The sequence below is a fragment of the Liolophura sinensis genome, chromosome 6, assembly GCF_032854445.1.
Source record: "Liolophura sinensis isolate JHLJ2023 chromosome 6, CUHK_Ljap_v2, whole genome shotgun sequence".
NCBI classification, from domain to species: domain Eukaryota; kingdom Metazoa; phylum Mollusca; class Polyplacophora; order Chitonida; family Chitonidae; genus Liolophura; species Liolophura sinensis.
The window spans coordinates 70885144-70910230 of NC_088300.1; the positions used below are offsets into that span (position 1 = coordinate 70885144).

The window sequence follows — 25087 nt, forward strand, 5'->3', positions numbered from 1 at the left end:
AATGTTTGCTGGAAATTGTTACTGGTTAGAATACACTGGCGATTCACAACTGAGCCGCCAATGAATTTCCGTTCATCTTGTGGATAAGCCGAAAGTATCGTTAGCAGGATTGCGCTGTCTTATAGCTCAGCAGTTTAAACTCTGGACCGAAGTGAAATTTTCCTCTGTTGAAAGGTTGCTGTCATGGAAAAGAGAGTTTAACCCAGTTGTGAAGACACACCTTGAATACAACATACTCATTTGTATGAACTCAGTTCAGGCTTAGCAAAAACGCGTAGCCATACACAGACTTTGAATTAGACACCACACATCAGGCGCACATCAGAATGTCCTCAGCTTCGCGCCATGCCCAGAGTATCCTCATCACCACGCCAGACCCAGAGTATCCTCATCACCATGCCAGACCCAGAGTATCCTCATCATCACGCCATGCCCAGAGTACCCTCATCATCACGCCATTCCCAGAGTCTCCTCATCACCACGCCATGCCCAGGGTCTCCTCATTATCACACCAGACGCCTTGTATCTTCACTACGGCGCCAGACCCAGAATCTCCTCATCACAACGCTAGACTCGGAGTATCCTCATCACCACACTACGCCTAGAGTATCCTCATCACCACGCCATGCCCAGAGTCTCCTCATCATCACGGCAGGTCGAGAGTCTCCTCATCATCACGGCAGGTTCAGAGTCTCCTCATCACTGCGCCATGCCCAGAGTGTCACCATCAACAAGACATGCCCAGAGTCTCCTCATCATCACTTCAGGCCCAGAGTCTCGTCATCGCCATACCATGCCCAGGGTCTCCTCATTATCACACCAGACCCCTTGTATCTTCACTACGGCGCCAGACCCAGAATCTCCTCATCACAACGCTAGACTCGGAGTATCCTCATCACCACACTACGCCCAGTGTATCCTCGTCACCACGCCATGCCCAGAGTCTCCTCATCAACAAGACATGCCCAGAGTCTCCTCATCATCACGGCAGGTTCAGAGTCTCCTCATCACTGCGCCATGCCCAGAGTGTCACCATCAACAAGACATGCCCAGAGTCTCCTCATCATCACTTCAGGCCCGGAGTCTCGTCATCGCCATACCATGCCCGGACTCTCCTCGTCACCACGCCATGCCCAGAGTATCCTTATCATCACGGCAGGTCCAGAGTCTCCTCATCACCACGGCAGGTTCAGAGTCTCCTCATCACCACACCGTGCCCAGAGTATCCTCATCACCACCCCAGACCCCTTGTATCCTCCTCATCATACCAGGCCCAGAGTATCCTCTTCTCCACATCATGCCCTGAGTATCTTCATCACCACTCTAGGCCCCAAAGTATCCTCATCACCACACCAGACCCCTTGTATCCTCATCACCACACCAATCCCCGTGTATCCTCATCATCACGGCAGGCCCAGAGTATTTCGTCACCACTCCAATACAGAACTAAGTCTTTCAGCTTTACCGACAACGGCAGAAGCAGTTAGTGTCTACTATGTCCGTTATATCACATATAAGGCAGGCGTTTTCACAACGGGATTTATGCCATGACTGTGGTGTTGATACAATAGCGACACATTCTGGCTACAGGACAGCGACGCTTTCTGGCTACAGGACAGCGACACTTTCTGGATACAGGATAGCGACGCTTTCTGGCTACAGGTCTCGTTTTTACAGTAGGCTAACGTTGTACACGATTAAATGTCGCCTGTGATGATTCATGACGACCTTGAACATTCCTGTTCACCGTTTTTCGTCGTTTCCTGTCATCTGTCACTCCCATGCACGCAGCACTGGGTCGGAAGATAATGTCAAGGAAAATAAATGTTCAATTCAGAAAAGAGCGTGTCAACTTTTTGTTGCCTTGCTAAGCAATCCTCTGAAATAGGTCATTCACGATCACTCTACGCATTATCATTTATTCAACAGGTTTTCTTCCACTTTGATCAATTGTTTTCCTCTGCACTCCAAGGTTTCATTATTCATTGCACTTCCTTCTACACTAACCTTCTCTTATCATGCCTACAAAAACGTCATGATTTGTCCCAACGAGGCATGCGAGGTAAACTTTAAAAAATTTAATCGTTTCTTGAGAGATCCTGGACAAGACAAATGTACCCCCGGAGAAATACGGCAGGGTCGTATAACCTGTGCTAAATCACCTCCGCGGTGGCATTTATGGGGGTGATTTATAGACTGCAGAAATTTTCTTGGATAGAATGGTTGCTTATCTTTTTGCTGATTTAATAAATTCAAACATGTCCGCGAGGTAACCAGTTTTTCAACATGTGTAGAGATTTAAACTGAGTTTCTCTCTACATATTACCCTGTATTAGGGTAATGTAGTCCCCTACATTTGTTATGGCAACTACATATAAAGACTTTGTTTGGCCAGCTGTCAGCTTTGTAAAAATTATAAATCGAGATAAATTATGGCACGTCATTTGGCTATAGAACTGCATATGTGGAGAGGGCTGTGTACATGGCGAAGGTTAGGGGCTATGTACAGGGCCAGGGAAATACATGTGGCGAGAGCTGAGGGCTGTATAACTGGCTAGGGGTGTATAGGGTGGCAAGGACTGTATACTTGGCGAAGACTGAGGACCGTATACTTGGCGAAGACTGAGGACCGTATACTTGGCGATGGCTGAGAGCCGTATACTTGGCGAGAGCTGAGGATTGTAACAGTGGCGAGGGCTGTGTACGTGGCGAAGGTTATTGGCTGTATAAGTGGCGAGGGCTGAGGGCTGTATAGCTGGCTAGGGCTGTGTAAGTGGCAGAACTGAGGGCTATATAATTGGCTAGGATGGTATAAGTGGCAAGGGCTGATGGCTGTGACAGTGGCGAGTGCTGATTGCTGTATAATCGGCGAGTGCTGTATACTTGGCGAAGGCTGTAGAAGTGGCAGAACCTAGGGCTGTGTATAGGCTAGGGCTGTGTAAGTGGCTGTATTAATTGCGAGGGCCGAGGACTGTAGTAGTGGTGAGAGTTGAGGCCTGTACAAATAGCGAAGGCTGTATACGTGGCGAAAATTGGTGACTGTATTAGTGGTGAGGATGGTATAAGTGGCGAGGGCTGAGGACCGTAACAGTGGCGAGTGCTGAGTGCTGTATAAGTGGCGAGGGCTGTATACATGACGAACGCTGCGAACTGTAGAAGTAGCGAGGTTCTAGAGCTGTGCGATTAACGAGGGTACCTGTATAAGGAATACGGATAAGGAAATATAAGCATCCAAGTCGGCGTGATGCTTGAGTACAAACAGTTTTAGCGGACGCGGGATGTTGGTAGTCTACATCTCGTTTTTGCCCTTTTTCTTCAAAACGTGAAAATACTGAAATACAAGTATGTGAAATTTGCTCTGGATTTGATCTCTATTATTGTCGTTTGAGTCTTTCGTTTCCGGGAAGCATTTGCGTCAGTACGTACATATTGTATATAAAGAGCCTAACTAAGGTAAATTAACCACTAACATGAGATTTCACCGGTTACATGTGACCATTTGCCAACTGTCACACTGTCGTTGCTGTTCTGGTTTTACTCCCTAAAATAGTCATTTATATTATTTACACTATAGTAGCAAAGCTAATTATTCAATACTCAGCTAACAGACTGGCTCCCACATTTGCTGATCCCGAATATTAATGTACAGCATCGGGATTTATACACATTTGTTGTGTGTTATCAATTAGACCTGACTCGTATTTGCTGTGATAGAACATAACAATAACACAGGCACCAGTTTTTCTTAATACTAGTAAGTAATATATGTGTTTAACAGTTATTCTTCTTGGAATGTGGAATGTACAATCGATCGGTATCTAAGTCGTTGTCAGTATAGCCCAGACGTTTCTACAGATACATGCATACAGCCTCACAGTCATTTGCTGTATATTAAGAATATCATAAAAGACTTGTGGCATAGAGAGTAAAACCAGAGCAGCGACGACAGCGTGTTAGTTATAAATGGTCACGTGAATGCTTAAATAGTTGCCCCGCTAAAACACACACTCCCCCTCCCACCAACACCATGAGTTAAGTCAAAAAAAGAAATGTAGTAATTCTTCTAAACAATAACATGAAAACAATTCAAAATGACCACGCCTTGGGGATAGTCCACCAGCAGAATCTCAGCATCACTGGTATTTCTCCCAGGTGTAACGGGGAGATATGACGTAGGTTATATGTAGCTTACATCAATATGCAAAACCATATGGACTTTAAATGTCAAATTGACTTTCTATGGTATTTGGATAAGCGGAAGCCCGTGTTTATGATGAATTTCCCTTTGTCAAGACATCAACTCGATCCATACACTGAAAACATGAATCTGTCATAAGATGTATATAGGCGGGGTCAAAAGTCAGACGGCGCACCGAAGGAACCGTCGGTGACGTCACCAGTGTTGAACACACTCGACATCCGATGGGTTTTCGCAAAGCACGTGGTTTCCACACAGAGCTATCTGCGTATGTGTCGAATGCATGGAGAATGCCTGGTGAGATAACATGTGGCGCAAGCCGCAGCTAGGAGAGTTGCTATGCAGGCGACGCTGTCTACAGACTACTTAACACTCCGCAACGGGATTCCGGGCCTCTTTCGGGGAATACTTTACCCAGCATTGGAGATTGGCGGGGAATTAACAAGCTGGTTTGGCTTTTCCACACCGGCTGGGAAAAGAAACTGCATATACTCTTAGGAACACAGGTATGTTCAAAGTTTTCATCCAGAATATGCTAATTTGTTAACAGTAGGACATCAGGTTATATCCTATATATATTTATATTACTGTTATGCACGTGCTTAAATATATCGTTACGCAAGGGTTATTTGGTGCTCTCCTCTTGGTATGTGAATTAATGCATATGCAAATTTCCATGTACATCGAGTTCAGTAGGACTTTCTTAAAAGATAGGTATACTATGCATTCTTCCGCTAAATTAGAAACTGATGAGTTATAACAGATAAGTTACTGAATTTTAACAATTCTCTTCTTTTGTCATCAAATATACACAACGATGATGACGATCGAGCGCATTGGTTAATTGAGTCATTGTGTCAGAATATGTAAAACTTGTTGTCACCAGGGGTCGGACTTGTATATTTTCCGGCTGATGATTAATGTCGTGAACATACGTAGTTATTATCCCCCAAGTTGAAATGAGATGAAAATGCCTTGAAGCCACGTATATCAGCCGAGACGACTCAAGTCAATCTCGCCGCATGTCTTCAAGCATAAATGGCGCGCTATTGGAATTTGTCGGTGTTTTGGGGCAAACCTTTAACCTTGGGTAAACACGTGCAACAAACATGTTATGTTGTGTGTCGCTGGCGTGTCTATATGTTTTATTTCCCTTCCTATTGGGGAGCTACCGACGCCCCAACCCTAACATATGCAGGTATTTTCCAGTGGCATATACAGGCAACGGGAGCACTTCCGGCGCCTTCTGCTCCGGGGACAAACTATTTTTAGGAAGACTTGTGTCATTCTGGGTAAATATTCAAGTTTTTCCTTCTTTGTATGTTTTTTTTTGTTTTGTTTTGTCGACAGCTTAAGCCACTGTCGCAGCGTTCGACTTCACTGCTCACCCCTTATTGCATCACGTGCTTCTGTTCTATTGCACACACTTTCTGCAGGATATCTCATACCTAATTTTGGACATATTTACAATATTTGGACAGATTAATTATACTGCCCATTTTAAACTTTATGTATTCGTCCAATTATAAATCATGAACTTCGACGGTATGTATTGTAAGACTTAATTTTATTTTTGGGTTCGGTTTTGCAGCGGGTTTTCGTCACAGTTAATCAGCGCCTGCACATCGAGGTCGCAGGTTCGAATCCAGCTCTCGCTTCTTCAGTGGCGGCTTTAAGTCTTGCAAACGGCACGGTCTGATCTTGAAAAAAAGCACTTAAACATTCAAACACCTGCATTATAAATAACACATTTTAACGGTCGTTGAAATGAAATAAATTAGCAAATTTATCAAATCCTCATTTATCCATTCAACAGACAGACAAATAAGCTAGTCTACAAATCAGTAGCTCAGTTAATAATTCATTTCATCACGGTCTTCACAAACGCACTTGCCGTGTATTCACATTTTTTCTTGCAGCTTTATTAACACGAAACAAGAAATCAAGAACACAACCAGAGCGAATCTGAACTTATCTCTGAAGACAGATACAGTATTTCGTTGTGACTAGTTTTTGTAAATAAAACAAAAACGTCTAAATATTTCTTATCGTAAATGACACATTTTCTGTTGCTCAGGCTGAGACATATACAACACGTTAATAGCAAATATATGGTTACCCGGTATTTATCTGAATACATTCATGAAGCATGTCGACTTTCGTGCAAATACAAAATTAAGGGAAAACAGGTTTTGATGTCAAATTACACCTCGTTGTCTTTTGTTTATTTTTTTAAGCAGCGTCTGCGTGGGAAAACTCTTGTTTACTGATTCACCTTTGGGAATTTCTTCAGATGTGGCTATATTGAATAAGGCCATCAGTACCTCGTGGTTACATTTCTAACTTTTTCGCCATATGTAAGATGTTATGTACTTGTTTTGTTATTGACTCTGCACGCGATTATGTAGTGTTATGGCCGTATAATACTGAGTACGACGCTACAATCCAGGAAAACAAACAAACAAACAATATATTATTGCATTTATAAAAAGAGTAAACCATGAAATACGGGGAAGCACCCTGATATTACCGACTGGTAGACACCATACAAACTTAAAAAGGAAACAGTGGAAAGAAATTAACATCGTGTTCGACGTTAGCCTGCATTGTTCAAAGATTTTGTCAGTTATAGGCATACTCTGCATACAAATGTAGGTCCTCAAATAAATATAGCTGCTATACGAAGGTAATAGGATGACTCATATTAACCAAGACCCCCACCCCCAACCCACCACCCCCCTCCTACTTCACTTCAGAGATTTGACCTTTAGAGATTGCTTTCCCATTAAAACATTCGCATTTACTTTTAAACGAAACTGAACCGTTAGTGTACGTGCTAAGTATATTGCGAGGTAAGGACACCTGGGAACAACCACCGATTATTCGTCTTTATTTATTTATTTAGTTAAGATTTAATACCGTAACGAATGTTACTTTTTTCAAGAACAGACGCCGATATTATGTCGTTGTTATTACAGGAGGCTTAAAGAGGCTGTGCCGGAGATTTGTTGCTATTATTTCAGAATAGCCCAAATAATTACCTTTCCAAAAATATCACCCCCGTTTCTGGACGTTTTACCTTTCAAAATACGCAATACAGTTCTTAAAATTTATAAAGTAGGTCGTACTCTAACTTTTTCAAACTTTGGAATTATTTTAGCGGCATATATTACACGGGTGCGAGTCTGATGGTTATTGAAAGGTAATACTTTGAGCTATTCTTTGTAAATATGCAGAAATATGATTTGATTAGCAAAAATTGATTTTTTGCCAAAAATCTTCGATGTAACCTCTGTAAATCTGCGGGCCAAGCAGGAATCGCTATCGTCACATTAATAGTATTAGAGGAGTATGCATAGGCGGTATACAGGTAATGGAAAGAAGAAATATCTTAGCAATCCAAGTACGATACATGGGTTCATTGTCTACAATATTAGACACGGTGTATCACTCGTCACACAGGTGGAACGCCACAAATATATTTATCGTCAAAGATCAGGTGTCCATATGATGCGGTGCTTAAGAATTCACTGGCTTCAACATTAGAAATACCTGGTATGTGTTTATATACACGGAAATGGTAATTAGACGTTGAAATTATCATTAAAGATCAGGTGCTCATGTAATGTTAACACCAGACTGTTGGCGTTGCGTAACCATGTGATAATATGGATGATGATTGTTACACAAGTTATAATACACTCGAATGCAACAATTTAACGATAATTCAAATCACCAACAGCATATAGACAAATGTTAATTAAAGATAATTTGAGCTAATGAAGTCTTCTTTGGAACGAGCACGGACTGATATTATTCACAATTAACTGTTGTAAAGTAACTCAGTGGACTGAGGCTTAAGAGTGTATTTTACTGGACGAAGCCGGGGAATTTTTCCGAAAAAAAAATAGCTACAAGGTGCAATCTTTTCTCGAAATAATGTTAGAACCCATACATGAAAAATTCTGTTGAAATGCTCACTAACCCAGATGTCATAAATAGCCTAAGGCGGGGTTATACAGAGTTCTTCAATGTCTTTACACCAATTAGTTTTTTTCCTAAAATAGTTTTATGGTAAAGGGTTTCACACACGATTGTACTGTGTTCAGAAGTACGTTTTTGGTGGTAAGTGGTTTGCTACAAAAGACAATTAACGGTATTTTAAAGAGCCATTAGATTTATTTATTTATTTGATTGGTGTTTTACGCCGTACTCAAGAATATATCACTTATACAACGGCGGCCAGCATTATGCCAGCATAAACCGGGCAGAGCCCGATGAAAACCCACGACCATCCGCAGGTTGCTGAAAGACCTTCCCACGTACGGCCGGAGAGGAAGCCAGCACGAGCTGGACAGAACCATTAGAATCCAATATGACCCTTCTTACAAGAAGATGACTTTTTTGTCAACAACATTGGATTGTTTTTGAAAGAACATTTTTATGGCAAACAGTTCTAATCATTAAATGGTTCGTCAAAGAACCTTTTATTGGTAAATGTTTTTCTGAACGAGACGAATTCTCCTTTTGGGGTCGCTCCGGATAAAGGTTAATGAAGTTTTATGTTTTCAGTTAATAATTGTCAATCAAGCCATCATTGTTATCTGCTTTAGTTTTACTGTCTTTGCTTTATATTCATATACCAGATAACATTTTGTACTGCCAATGGCTGTTATACTGATACACACGTTCGCATTTATTTTCAAAAAAGTTGTTAGCAGCCTTTATCAAGATCAACAAAAGAATGATATAGGCGATAGCAAAAGGAAGAGCTTTGTAATTTGTTATGATGGCAAGATTGCTTGAGCAGTAAATAAACAAAGCGCATGTAGTCGTACAAGTATTGGAGGGATGACACTTTGCGGAGAAAACAGACATTTATGTCATCATGATGGTGAATGGTTCGTTTTCCCAGAAGCCTCAATGTGTAAAACTATGGAACCTTGATGTCACATTGAAAATCACCTGTTATCGCTTCCCTGGAAATAGTCCTGACAGTCATACCTACTGACATTGCCCTGAAAAAAAAATACAGACAGCAAACGCTTCCCATATAGCACAATTCTTCACGGCAATATGAAACGCTTGGTGTATTATAACCAGGCATGTATAAGCTCAACCCGATACTCTACTTATAGTATATATGCTTTTGTGTCATACATCGGCATAGCCAGTTACACGTGGAAACATTCAAAATAACACCACGTGGCTTTATGACGTAACGGTTGGAGGAAGAGTGGATTCTGATCTGAGGAATAGAAATAACGAAAATAAACACAGGCGAGTGTCATCAATGACAACTTTCTTAATGGCACCCGAGTGGGTTCGTTCGTCACATTGCAGTGATTCCTGTATAGCTATAGAAGGTTGAGAGAGATGGAAGCGCTGTATACCGGAGACGGGCTGGACACATTTGGTCACATCATGTGCGGAAATCTAACCGGGGAAACTCAAACCACTAACAGTGCCCTTTGAGATGTGTATATACATGCATGAAAATGACTTTGTGTACACTGCACGGTGTCAGATTACTTCTTAAGGTGTGTCGTTTAAGCCCCCAAAACGTATGCCGGCAATCTGTCGTCCCAAGTATGTTTAAGCCAACAGCTTTAGTCTTATACATCGCAACAGCTTGATGGAAGCCCCGAACAACAAAGTATATTAAAACGGAACTTATCAGCCCACACACACAGACAGAAAAACACGTGATCTTGATTCCATCAAATATATGAATCTGCCAAGAAAACAAAAATGCGGTGTTATTTCTAACCATTAAGTTCTTTTATGAATCACGTTTATTACAGACCATGCAGCCATTGACAATTAGTCACATAATTAAGAACCGACAATGTTTATGAAAGAACGAATGAATGGCCATGTCGAGGCCGTATCATGACGAGAACATATTTGAACTAGGAAATACTGTGGTTTTAGGTATGTAAAATCAAAGAAAAAAGAGACAGATGTTTATAAAACAAACTGAAAAAACATATATCAGTTAAAATACGAAACTCATATGTAGTTGAGTTTAATGAGTTGTCCGCATGACGTGGATGTTTTATTATAACATTTAGCTATATCTGGCATTTCTGTATGGGGCGAAGTAGGACGTTACTCAGTGAAAGGTAAGCCACCTCAAACGGCTGGCTCACCAGGTGTGGGTTCAATCCCGTCCTTGGAGGGAAATTTCTAGATTCCCCCGCTCTCAAGCTTAATGAGGCCTTGGCGACAATAAGTGGCCTACGGAGCTCATGTTGCCGTTTGCAGTTTGTTTCTAAATGTGGGTAGTTTACCATGGGCTCCTCGTTTTTGTCGGCATGAAATCGGTAAGAAATCGAGTGGTAATGGTATGTCTTTAAATTCTTTAACAACTATTAATAAATAGATGGAATAAGCAAAGGATTTCACTTGATATACTTTCAAACTTCTTTGATAGTTTGTGTTGAACGTTGTTTGGTAAATTGTTTGTGTGATAATTGATCTGGAACTTTCATTTAAGTTGGTGGCTGGTGTACGAATGTCTGTTTCAACGCCTATATTATACTGTTTTTCTTTTAATTAAAACAAGTGTTGATGTTACAAAACCACTGGCAGGCTGGAACACGGAGAAGTGGTGTTTGAAAAATTACGACAGCCTCTTTATTCAAACGAATAACTCAATAACTCGGTCTATTATTAACTCGGCCTTGTCACTCACAACCTGCAATATATCTTTTCACTGGTACAACTTACTTTTTATTCTACAAGCATGTTTCATGGAACTTTCGGCCTATATTCTGTTGTGTATTTAAGGTTGCTTCAGTACAATCGCCAACACTGGTGTGTAACATAATTTTGATAAAGTTCACCCATGGGTTAAAGCAAACCTGCTTTTACATTTGCACAAGCTATACATGTTGAGACATTGGAATGCATATTGTTCATTTGGAACGTCGAGGAGACTGTAGCTTTTTCTGTTGCTCCGCATCTACATGCTGTTGTGTATGTATATAGTCATAATGGACATGTCTGAGCTATTTGTAAACATATGGTAGAGGACAAAAGTTTCGTCATACCACCTATGGTGCTAACATGTGCGCCACGTAAACTACAAGGGTGTTTAGTCTGGGACAAATAGTTTGCTATACTCATGACTAGCTCTAACGGTATTGTATTAGCTTATACACACGCGGAACTTTTCTAATGTGACGTGTTGCGTACTCAGAAGGCTATTATACATCATTATACAGAGATGAAACCTTGAAAATTTATCCAGTAATGTTAATGTCTAATCACCTTTCCTTTCCTGTCCTTTCCAGTCAAAATATGTGACATTGTGAATTAATACAAGTGGAATTGTCCTCATAATAATGTCTAGTGTGCCTTATGTGAAGTGCGGAAGCACATACATTCCACAAGCGTCCATATGATATATTCCGAGCACAACAGGATGTAGATGTAAAACTGCACTGTTTAATGTTAGCCTCATATGATTTGTTCCAAAAAATGTGCGTAGCTCTTTGACTGTACGGTAGGTGGCATCGCTGTCAGGAAACATCAAAAATATGCAGATGTGGAAAATTCTAGTTGCCACATCTGTATTGTTTTATTTTGTAAAACTTCATCTTTTACGTCAGAGATGACCTACTGGTACACAGATAGTTTGATGTGCGTTTGAAAGGTCAACGCATAAATTACTCCAGCGAAATCCTTCTGCAAGTTTTCATATTTTTCCAACATAAGGCAACCGTCACCGTGACACATTCCACCTGTTAAGTCTTATTACTCTATTTTACGTCTTATTTTAACCTTTTTATTTGTCAAATTTCTGGCAACAATGGTTGTGTGTGAGTCATAATAATTGGTAGGGCACATTCTTCTTAATAAATGCCTAAGTCTAAACAGTGTGGGAAGATGGACGTTGGTGTTATTGCCCATCAAACTTAGAACGAAAACTACTTTGCTGTTTGTATAATTACAAATTTAATCGTCCAGAAAAAATATTTCTGAAATGATTGAAAGTTCCCTGTTTCGGAGTTTTTTTCGCTTCCGAATAGCCGTTATCTACATGTGTGTAATTTGCATTTCTTGGTACCAAATACGTGAGCAGTCACACTTGTAAACATTTGCTAGCTCATTCAAATATGGTAAATCACGCCAGAGGACACAACGTCTGCTTTTAGCCTGCCGTTGATGCGTATTAAACTTTCCTTTGAGGCAAGAATCCCGAAGGGACTAATAAAATGTGGCTTCTTTCCATGTTTTGTTTTATAAAAAGAGAGAACAAGAGTTCTCCTGAATTCTTGCTATCGTGGGTAGATTTGACTACTGTGGTGGAAGCTGGTATATTTAACTTGTAATTTTCACGTTTATTGTGTCAGGTATGCAGAAACAATACGGTATATGTAGTATTCCACTCACACTTAAACTGCCAGTTTTAGTCTTTGTGAAGTTAGACGTTAAACTCTATGCAATGACTAGCAGCGTGTTTCTGAGACAGAATGCGAATACTAACGAGCTCTGTATGCCGCACACGTGTGTCGAATGTTTTCCGCGTTCAGTGACAAAGGCTCCAGCACTTAGCCCTGGAATGATTATCGGATAAATGTTTATACTTACATATATATATTAAGTTTTGATAAAGGCCCATTTTAAGTGCGGTTGATATAAAGGGAGGCCTAATATAGAGTCTTGGTGTTTAGAACACCATGGCCCAAATGTACACACACTGTCCAGTATTACCCGCTGGTCGTTTCATGAAGAATTAGGGTAAGATTACAATGTTTGGAGCGAACTCTGGTGTAGTAATTCTGGTGTAGTGATCCTAATGTAGTGATTCTGGAGTAGTGATTCTGGAATAGTGATTCTGGGGTTGTGATTCTGGTCTAGTGATTCTGGTGTAGTGATTCTGGTGTAGCGATTCTGGAGTAGGGACTCTGGAATAGTGATTCTGGAGTAGTGATTCTGGCTTAGTGATTCTGGTGTAGTGATTCTATAATAGTGATGCTGGTGTAGTGATTCTGGTGTAGTGATTCTGGTGTAGTGATTCTGGAGTAGTGATTCTGGAGTAGTGATTCTGGCGTAGTGATTCTGGTGTAGTGATTCTGGTGTAGTGATTCTGGTGTAGCGATTCTGGTGTAGCGATTCTGGAGTAGTGATTCTGAAGTAGTGATTCTGGCTTAGTGATTCTGGAGTAGTGATTCTGGAGTAGTGATTCTGGTTTAGTGATTCTGGTGTAGTGATTCTATAATAGTGATGCTGGTGTAGTGATTCTTAAGTAGTGATTCTGGGGTTGTGATTCTGGTGTAGTGATTCTGAAGTAGTGATTCTGGGGTTGTGATTCTGGTGTAGTGATTCTGGTATAATGATGGTTCCCTCTCTATTGTCATTTTATTGTTCTCGGGGCCAAGGTAGCAATAAGCGACTTTATGGTGATCTCACGAAGATCGATGGAGACACGCTTTCCTCCAAGACCCATGACACACGTGGGGAAGTTTGCTAGTTTTTTTTTGCCAGAGGCCGGTGGTTTACCTTAGGCACACCGGCCCTATTTCTCAATAATTGTAAAATTCCTAGTCAGATGCCATGCATTATCCCATCTCTTCTCTTGTCCTCCTGCCCCTGACGATATAACCATCGTTAAAGCGAAATATTTTGTGTACGGCCTACAACTCCAATTAAATGAATAAAAAAAAAAGAAAGCAAGCCAGTTATTTCTTTCACAATTATTGTTCCTCTTTTGAAACAATGTTACGTTAAGAAATGTAGTGAGCACGTTTATATGAGTAAATATTTTAATGAAATAGAGCAGCAATGATCTAAACTTAGAGATTGACTATGTACTGGAATACCATATATAACAGTACCTTTACGTACTGAAAGTACAAGGCAGTAAATACACCAAGCAACAAGTGCCGTTAACATACCCAATAAAAGGTAACATTACCTCAACATTAACAAACTCAAGCATAAACCTTACATAGTTTTCTAAAAGCAAATTTGTATTTAAAATCTGAGTAGAAAGTAGTCTTATATCTGAATACTGATACGATTTATCACAGAATATAAAATAGTACAGATATAAAGACACCTGTAAATTCGTTTTCGATCATTATCACTAGGCTCTAGGTTTAAAATGCAAATATATTAGGAAGTCATTTGCTCGTCCTCTGTTGTTCCACTGAAACGCTTTATTTTTAGCATAGTGTGACAAGTGTACCTGTCGTACACGGGGAATGTACCAGCCTAGTGAGGCCTTTGTTCAAGCGATGCACTACATGCTTCACATTGGTGTTGAAAAATGGACATTTTTAATGTTAACATTCATTCAGGCATTTCTGAGTTTCTCATTGTTTCATAATAATGACATGCAGTTAAAATTTGCATAATTCGATATGCTTTGTCATTGATTGTTAATGTACATGAACTGAATTGCGCAGTTTTCGTCGCCAAGAGCCAAATAAAACTGTCGGTTATCTGCCATTGTTTAAAACGGAGGTCCCGCATTCGACGAGTTATAGGGGACATTTATACGTCGATGTAAAGATGTCGCTCATCATTATCCTGTTCGATCCTGGCTTAACGAATGTCATGGACTGTTTTGTTCGCATTCGGAAGAAACCTTCTGCTTATCAGAACGAAATGATCAGTAAAGAACGGAAGGATCCACGTCTTCGAGAATTATTTCCCTATTCGCTGATTGAAGAGCCGACAGGCATTGCGCGCCATCATTCCCTTTGACTGATTGTCATTGGGTATGGTTATCGAATATACTTTAATCATTGAGGTAAATACATCCATTTATGTAAATTTAATTACACTGAGTCACAAAGTCAGTCGCAATCTTTCTTTAGAGAAACGTGCATGATCTGATACATTGCCTTTTTTATATTCATGAATCTTCTTGAAAACAATACTTGTAAAACCGAGATAGAATATACGCATAACGTTAAACTCTTCCGTTACGATTATACATAGTCTAAAGAGATTGTCATTCTAAATTTGTTAATGAAACTGATCTTTGAGAATTTTATCTGGATATTGTTTTACCGGTTGATGACCTCAGCTGGATACTTTTTTTCTCAGTATTTCATTGGCATAATGAATAAGTTCGGTTAATATTAGAGGTCACAGAATAGGGTTCAGAGACTGCCTTCAAGCCTATTAAAATATCTGACAGATGAAATGGTCAAAAAAGGAAGGTGCCTTTAAAGGTATTTCTGTGTAAATGTATACGTCGTGTTAACCCCATCTGCAGTATCGACCGCCATGTCACAACTGGAAACCTGGAAAACCCACCTTTAACCATTCACAACCACGACAATCGCAACTGCAAAATACACCTTTAACCAGTATCGCCTACAATTACAACTGCAAAACCCACCTTACACCAGTATCGCCTACAATCACAACTGGAAAGCCCAACTTCAACCAGTCGCTACCACCACGATTACAACTGGAAAATTCACCTTCCACCAATCGCAACAACACGCGACATCACTGGAGAGCCTATCTTCAACCAATGGCAACCACGACAATCACAAATGGAAAGCCCACCTTCCACCAATCGCAACCACCGAGATTACAACTGGAAAACCCACCTTCCACCATTCACAACCACCACGATTACAACTGGAAAACCCACCATCCACCAATCGCAACCACCACTATTCAACTGGAAAACCCACCTTCCACCAATCGCAACCACCACGATTACAACTGGAAAACCCACCTTCCACCAATCGCAACTAGCACATCATTACTGGAAAGCCCACTATATATATTATTTGTTGACACCAGATTTTGATATGATCTCGTACAAAGTCCCATTATGTTGTGAAATAATTGACTCGGTAGGCAGAACTTACCATAGATCAAGAGAATTTTGTGATATGCACTGTATCGCCTAAAATAATTTAATTGTTTGATTGTATTGGTAACCTTTCGGTATAGTTCTGTTTAGGTAATTTTATGAAATGATTTGTGATAATCCACCTGGCATTCGTCTACGTTATTTTCCATATGTTACATGTGTTGCAACAAAATCACTGTCTTACTGATTATACTGACATTTTCAGGGAAGGGCCATTTCAAGGGGAACACAGACGGATGATAAGCACTTACAACTGGCAATGGAACGTCAAGTTGGTTTATGATGAAACCAACCTGAGTCATTAACTGTTGAATCTTTTCTCCCCCCCGGAAGGCTCCCTAAAGCAATTACGATATAAAGACGGCATAAGATGCGGCTTTGGGGCTGTTTAGCAGACAAATTACGTGATGATCACGCAAACTAGTATTATTTAACTACAAATATCAAATATTGAAATGTTAGCGTAATAAATTGCAATTGCAATTGTGTAATATGTACATAAAATTTAGATTTCTCCAATATTGAAATTCTACTTTGACATATTTCCGTTTTTGCACTGTCGGAAAGTGGAATGCTAAATTGATAAGTCAGGTTGCTTTGTTTTAAAAAAATGTCTACAATCTTACGAGATTGATTGGATTTATGAAAATTTTGAGGTTTGGGCATTTCTGTAGAACTGATGACGATAATGAATCCATGATAATCGCAGGGCAGTGTATTAGAGGTTTACGTCAACATAGTCATCGTCAGAATTCACATTGAGTTTTAACATCTGAATAAATTGCACAAATCATGGCAATCTCTGAAATATGGTTAATTAAATATCTTTTATTCTGTGTATTTGTTGTGTATTTTGTGCGTTTCGTTTGTGTGTTGAATGAAAGGCAATGTTAAAAAATGCCGTTAAATCCATAGCAATCAATCCGAATGAAACCATGAATACTAGTTTTTATTTGACTTTGCTGGCTCATCATTTCCATTCCAATCGAAAAGTGTGAGGACAACGGCTGGAAAACAGGTGTGTGAAGTAAATGGCGGAATACGGCTGATAAGGTCGTGAGTTCGATTCAAACTACGGATAGAGGTTTATCTTTTTCCAGATGAAGGAAGTTGCCTAAAAAAATGGGGTATTAGCTATGCATTACAGGACGAATGGCGAATGTTCAGTTATTGTTGGGTTTAATATTCGTGAATTTATTATTGATTTGTTATAAAATATGTCTGCGAGATGTCTGTTTTATAGCGCAAAGACAGGCACATTGTAGAGAAGGGAGATAACCTATGCTTACTCTAAGTCATGCAAGATTTACCTCCACTTACTGGATGATACAGCTTTGGCTACCATTAACGTTGTTTTCAGTACTGTCAGTCACATATACCCTGGTTTTAATTAGAGCATAAATTGATAAATGGGCTTATGGTGGAATGGCATCAATTCTGGCTTCCCTCAAATTCCTTCCTCGTTAGACACTTCTGTTGTAAATACAGCTCCGCCATTAGAGTCCGCCCATAACGCTTTTAGATAGCCATTAATAAGACAAGATGCCAGTTACAGATAAGGAAAGTGTCGAGTTTTGTGATGTGAGATATGTAATTCCGGAAGGATGTCTGATCTTAATAGATTCTCACAACGAGTAAGCACAGCGAGACGTGATTGATGCTATCAGCGAGACAGGAATCACTAATTTAAAATCGAGAGCGTCTATGGGTCGGAATTCTGCAGAGGTTGTGTTGGGATCGATGCTGTGTATCGGCCGCCACAACTCATTACTCATTGATCGGGTATATAGAGGAAGTTTTCCTCCAAAAGCTTACCATCCTCTAGTTCTCGTGTGCCGCGCCTCAACCGGTGGTATTACCAGAGTCTCTGGAAGCACTTTGCACCAGTCGGTGGCGTGTGACTGAAGGGTTTCAAACACGTGGGCCAGGACTCGTCTCTAGTCTATGGTGGGCGGATGTTGAGGAACGTCCATTGTTACCAATCGCTAACATTGAGAACACAACGCTCCAGCATCCGAACATTGTATTGTCAGCTCAAACATCCTAGTGGATTCCACCGGTGGTGACTGTTCCCTTTATCACAATGCTACCACCGTAATATCACAGGTTTTGACAAAGCGACAAATTTGACGCTGTAGGTACCTCTTTAGGTATCTCTTTCATCGTGGGCACATTACACTACTGTTCGGATTACCAACGGTAAGTGAATCTTTCGAGGAACCATTTGATGATTTAAATCAGTCTCGTTGATCTTCAAGTGGCGTTAAGCCATATAATCATTCGTTCACTTATTCATGTGTTCTCCATATTTACATGCATGTGTAACATGAATTACTCAACCCACACAAGATACGCGTCTTAAGTTATATCATCGGCATTACGACAAAACTACAGATTGGCAAGAACAACACTGGTGTTGTGGTGTAAAAGTTCAGTATTATATTGTGAGGTGTTGCTACTTTACATGATGATCTTCTCAGGATTTTTTGTATTAAGTTAATGTTTCCTGAAGATCAAATGAATGATGCGGCGTTACCATAGCTTGTACTCTGTGAATAGACAGAATTATACTGGAGCTTTATTCGTTCACACGTTAAATACGTCAAGCGGACTAAAGTTTCAAGCTATTGTCTTTGCCTTGATAATCAGAATTACAAGCACGTTCCTTGAAAGCGATTTTGCCAAAATTACCTTTTGTATTAGATCTAGCGATTGTCAAATAGGAATGGAATTTAAACGTGATGTGAGTAGAGATATTTAAAGGGTCACTTGTATTTGTCTGTTTATAACATTAAATCTAAAGCAATTATTTTACTATGGTAACAAAAGCCAAAGCTACTTTTGTTAAACGTCGTTTGGAAAGTATTATATCTACATGCAGGCGATGGGTGTTGAAAGAGCATTAATTTATTAATGAAAGTTCCGTTTCAAAACTTGTACTTTACTCAACACAGCTTCTGGAATCAATCGTAACGTTTCGAGCAATCTCTTTGGACTTCCTTTAGGAGCGAAACCTGCGGGAGGGTAACACAGCTATCCCAGGCTAGAGAGTAACTACTAGGGAAAAATACGTTCTGAACATGTATTGTCATGGCGGTTGCAATCAACTAAAGCTCTGAACTGACAGACCCTCAAGTTGCAGGGCCTGCGTGTTTCTGTCTCAGAAAATCTGGCGTTCAATCATTTTTGTCGTCCATCCTATTGTCACTCTGTATTATGCTGCTTCAAAGAAATACAATTCACTCATAGCCATTTGTAGTTAGTTCAATGTTCATTGAATCCAGTGAATGACCAGAAGGCAAGGTGACGAAGCTTTACACAACCATCGCGTGTTGAAGAAAGACTGTTAAGCTAAATATCGCGACTTGCAGCTTGAAGTAAGACATCTATTTATTAGGTTTACTGCTCCCCTGGGATCAGTTTTATTTGCTATGTTTAGATCTGCGATTAAATCAAACTTACTGATATTCCATTAACCTAATGTGCAACATCATTTTGTTTTGTTCATACATTTTTAGTTTAGTTATTAATGGAATTCAGCTGCAAATTACTGACATATTGTTCAACTCGACTGTGAATATGCATCTGGTGTTGACAGATGCTAGCATTGTAATCTTAGGCGTGAAGCTGGCGAATCTTAATCCAGCCGGTACATGTGTACATGTTGCTATAAACATTCAAGCATATATACTGAGTCATCGCTGACTCATCGCAAGCCGTAAAGAAGTGTCATGATCACCTCGTGTTTGTTGCTTCGTATTTCACAGATGGTTGTATAGTTAGTATCTATAAGTCTTCTGTGGGTCAGTACAAATTCTGGACGGTCATTTTGCATTGTTGGTCACGAGCTATGAACAAACACAGTCTTTAGTTGAACGCCGACAATTATAAATCCTCACAAAGTACGGCTGGTCAAATTAACGAAAACTGATTACGCTGAGATATAGCTATGAACTGAGAATAAATAGAAGGACACAGCATGAACAACCAAGGTTTTTCAATGACCAAACACTACTGGTTGCCATAAACTAAATCAACCAAAGACCATTGCCACAAGACATCAGATTACTATGGATGGCCCCAGACCAAAAATACTCGAAGGCTATAGATTACTCGAAGAATAGTTAACGTTTTATATGATTGAGCTGGCCTGTGTCAAGCAACTTCCGTTCATGTTCACCTTCAGTGTTTCATCTTTATCAGTTATTTAGACACGAAACCAATGTAAAATCACTTTCTTCTGGAAAACTGACTTCGAACCTGTTTTGGTCTTGATGTTTTGACAGTTTGGTGAAAATGCTGTGATGTTGGAATCAGGTGGAATGTTGGTACATTTGATCCCCATTGAGGCCCTATGTTGTGGATCGAAAGCTCTCAGTTATTTCGTGACCACATTCAGTTGGCTGATTGCCAGTTTGTCATAACCTGTTTGTTGAACATTACTGTCTCGAGAGGCTTATCTTGATGACTTTTATTGTTGTCATCTATGTGATTGTCCATTCCGTAGTGTTAACATGGAAATATCTTGATTTTGGAAAAACCTGTAGGTATCTGGTGTCGGTAGGGCCACTAGATTTCGTATTGGTTCTTCTCTTAGTGTCGGAGACAATCCTTGAAAATTATCCTGTTTTTCGTGACTTTATCAGGGTACCTCTGATGTCGGGAGGTTAAATCGGGTTGGGTCATATCGATCGTTTCTTGAGGGGACGTTTATTGTGGGACAGGGTCGTGATTTATCACGGTACAGTTTCTATGATGACTTCAGTTCATACGGTTGAATTTCTAACAAAGTGCCATCGTCTGCCACAGCCCTTTTCTTCCCCAGTTGCACGCTAACCCGCAGCATTGGCATTCCCTTTTGTCGTTTGATTAAAAAAAATGCTCGACACTTCAGTTGGTTGGGCTGTCTATCCATTAATAGGCCTGTGTGGCTAACTGTAGACAGTGTTCATTTGTTTCATTTCGGTACGGTATAAGCCTTTGTGGCAGTTGTATCATCATTTATGTATTCCCTGATCGGTAATTGCCTGTTTACTCATGGGAATGCGAAGTGGGCCCTCTTCTGTACGGTGATTGTTAGCCCGTAGAATATTCTAATGTCACATTGCTTTAAAGGCTAAATGACTTTGGCTGCAGTGGAATCACCCGTTTGGTCTCACCGTAAACACACCAAGCAAAAAAAGGTGAAACCAGCACAGTTTGCTCATTCTTTATCTAAATGCCAATATGTTCACAAACCAGTTCATATATAGAGCCAATCGATCACAAAAAATACACGCTTCAGGTGAACTGTTGTCACAGTACGTTGACGTCATTCATTTCCTGTCGAGTTTCTGGTCGTTGTGTCAAGGATTCGTACACTATCTGTCAATGGGTAAAATATACATCCCACAAAAACATGCGCACTTCGTGTGGATTTCCTTTTGATGCCATCGACGTATTCTTCCGTACAGACATAAAGTTCTTTGGAAATTAACCAAATGCAAAACCTTTTTAGGTCATAAGAAAATGGAAAAAAGTACGGAGACAAAATCCCTTGTGTCTAGTTTTAACTGAACAACTTCTGGGCCTTTCCGCAAACATATATATTCAGGTAATTCTTACTAAGGGATTCCCGCCCCCTCCCAATGATATGTGGTTAAGGTTACATGTAGAAAATGCTTACAAGTAGGAAATGCTTACAAGTAGGAAATGCTTACAAGTAGGAAATGCTTACAAGTAGGAAATGCTTACATGTAGGAAATGCTTACAAGTAGGAAATGCTTACAAGTAGGAAATGCTTACAAGTAGGAAATGCTTACAAGTAGGAAATGCTTACAAATAGGAAATGCTTGCATGTAAGTAACCTATAACCATCTTGTTTTGCCTTATAATGAGTTCAACTGAAAACTCACGTCATATGGTTAGTAGTTTCAAGTTAGAATCGCACGATCCTGTGTACGATTGGTCAGACTCAGCCAGAAGGCAGATTGTCCGATGGAATGGGTGCTTTTTTCCCCTGACATTGCTGATGATGCTCTTTCGGTATGCTATAACAGTTTTTTTTTATGAATTTATGGTGTACTAGACAACAAAAGACTTTAAACCTTAATGGTTTATGGGCTTATAATTTCCTACCATCAAAACGGCGTAGAAAGTCTCACCATGACAATCTCCATAACAACATAGGTACCATAACATTTGAGGAAGCTCGACCTCAGATGTTAGGGACAAGGGTCATAAATGCGTAATCTACATATATCTATGGAGCACATCGTTGCGGATTCACTGTTACAATTGTGTTTACAGTTACTCGGCCGTTCGAAAACCCTAATCGCAAACCAGAACTTTCTATGTTTTTAACTCATCGCGAGAAACCGTTTCAGCTTCCTCCGGTGGACAGTGGAATATTTGGACAACAAAAGCACAAGGCACTGGTTTTATTCTGGATCTGAAAATTACATAACCGCTGAGACATATAAAAGATTTAATTTTCAACTCCGATGGGGTTAGTCTTTATGACTTCCTTATTTTCTTATCTTACAAAGTTTCTTAATCGCAGAATGTACGCCGTATTTCGCATAATAATCACGACGAAGACATCGGTATAGACTTCAGTCAGACATTATCTCGCATTCACATTTATAGAAATACACAAAACCTCGTCAGACAGGGTTAAATGATTACGTTTATGTCAAAAGCTTTGAAGGTTGACGTTTCTTTTGAAGTCACGTCCCACTATTATGAAATAGCTGATATTGCGATTCAAGCTGTGAACATACCACTCTCACTCGAGCAACGCTCAATATTAAAACGGAAATGTTTTACGCACTTGTGTTTTTCTGTTCTGTGAAAAAAACCGCATTTGTCATCGGAGAATATGGATTTTTGTCTGGTGTGCAAGGAGTTTGTCAGCGAAGCTCTCTAAACTGCGTTCCATTGATTTCGAAATGTTTTGAACCTCGAGGAATTGATCAATATCTCGGTGTGCAGTCTGCTCTTTGAAGCAGAATATTTGGCAATATCGCTCTGGAATCGCTTATCCACACGTTTTTGTGGCTTTGATTGTTGGTTGTAAATCATTTCAAGGAAATGGCCCAAGAACATTTCTTACATATTTATACGTGTAGGTACAGATCTGGCTTTCTTTGGCAGACTAACACATTCACCGTTATGTAAACACAGTAGATAAAATTCTGTAAAGGATGACATATTTTAATGAGTAAAACCGAACGCAATGCGAAGTTAATAAATATACAGTTGAAAAGATAAGGCAAAGAGAAAAACAATTACATTGATCTCTATAGAGTAGTGTAACTATTATTATTTGCCTAGTCACTGAATTAAATGTATACATCCTGTAGAATATATAATTTCACAAAAAAAACATAGTAAAAGGTAAGAGATCTGAAGTTTACCATATGTTGTGACCATAATATTATGTTCGTAGCGTGGATTATTTTATGGTCTGCCGTCGTATAATTGAAATATTCTTGAGTAAGGCGTAAAACACCAATCAAATTAACGAATGAATATTTCATAGTCGGTCGATTTTCACTGGAAATCGAGTTCTGGAAAACTCTCAGAAGACATAACCTAAAAACAATTCATTTATTTCAAAAATTAGCATTTTCTTAGCAATTCATTGGATAACGGAAATACCAAATGGCTAAATTCATACTGGAATTTTCCGCAAATGTCGTGATGACATGTTAGAGCAGCATTTATTGCTCCAGACCCATGTATTGCTCCAGACCCGCGTCTATTTCCGCCTATAGCCCGGAGCTATAAGGGGCATGGTAATAACCACTTTTATTTTTATTTGAATGAAATCATTACAATCTGAACTCAAGAATTAAAGGATTTTACGTTAGCACCTGAGTTCGGTTCTTACCGAGAATACGGCAATATGTCGCCGTTGACAGTGACGGACAGCATCTGAGCATCTCCGTCAATAGAATCCGGCATTACCCTGTTTGGTGAGTACTGCTCATTTACGTGTCTGGCTCTGTGTAAATGATGCTCAAGTGGTTGACTCTGCCAACCATTAACGTTCGCATAGGTTATGTCATGGCTGGACTCAAGTATTAATGTAGTCAGCCCGAAGGCAAAAGATGTGCATATTGCAGATGAGCGTAAGACAAAAGAATTATCGATTATCGTGTTTTGTAATAATAACCGAATATGACATGGACTCCGGCAGCCTGGCTTCTCTGGGTACCGAATATTAGGCGGGTTACACGATCAGCTGTATTGTGATCACATCGTGACGGATGATACCTAAATATACATGTTACATGTGTCCTCTCTGTAACCGACGGGTGCCTACGCCCACTCCTTCTAGAGCAAACCGAACATGACTTTCACATACACGTACACACACAAGGTACTAAGCAGAACATGTTAACTATCCCTTGGAAAAAATTCACCCTGTACCCCACTCTCATCCCCTCCCCAACCACACTAACAGTGGGAAGGCCATTTTGCAGCACTGTGCCATGCATAAGAATAGAATTTACATTATGTAAATAATGTAGATTATTAAACCATGTAAGAGGGCAGGAAGGTCTTTCAACAGTCTTTTGCCATGTATAGAAATAAAATTTACATCACCGTAATTGATAATGTAAACCAGAAAAACATTGCAAGAGGACCGGAAGGTCATTCCGCTGTCCTATGCCATGTATGGACATAGAATTAGCATTATGGGATAATGTAAACCAGAACAAATCGCGCATTTAAGAGAGAAGCCTGGCATGGCTCTGTGGTAAGGTGAGCGACCTTGTCCACGAGGCATGTACTCCTATTTTAACATTTCAACACTTAGAAAATACTGACATTTCAACATTTGCGTTTTATGATATTATCCACACAATTCTTCGTGTTTGGATCTGTTTCAGCATCAAGGCTTGATTTTACTGATTAGTTCATGTCAGCATTCTTTAACTTCTGTATTTGGTTTTCTGGTGAAGCAAACAAAAACATATGGGGAAAACCAATAGCAACTAGTTAACTGATTGATATTCTCCTAGATTCCCTTGAAACAGCGGCCAGGAGAA

The 25087-nt window shown here is 39.9% G+C and overlaps 1 protein-coding gene across 1 annotated transcript in view; it reads left to right on the forward strand.

Moving 5' to 3' along the window:
• The first annotated feature begins 5434 nt into the window (after positions 1-5434).
• LOC135467730 (sushi, von Willebrand factor type A, EGF and pentraxin domain-containing protein 1-like) overlaps positions 5435-25087 on the forward strand; it is a 78013-nt gene continuing 58360 nt past the window's right edge. Inside the window, exon 1 of the mRNA XM_064745554.1 lies at positions 5435-5490. The gene's annotated coding sequence lies outside the window, so the exon portion shown is untranslated. The remainder of the gene's footprint in view (positions 5491-25087) is intronic.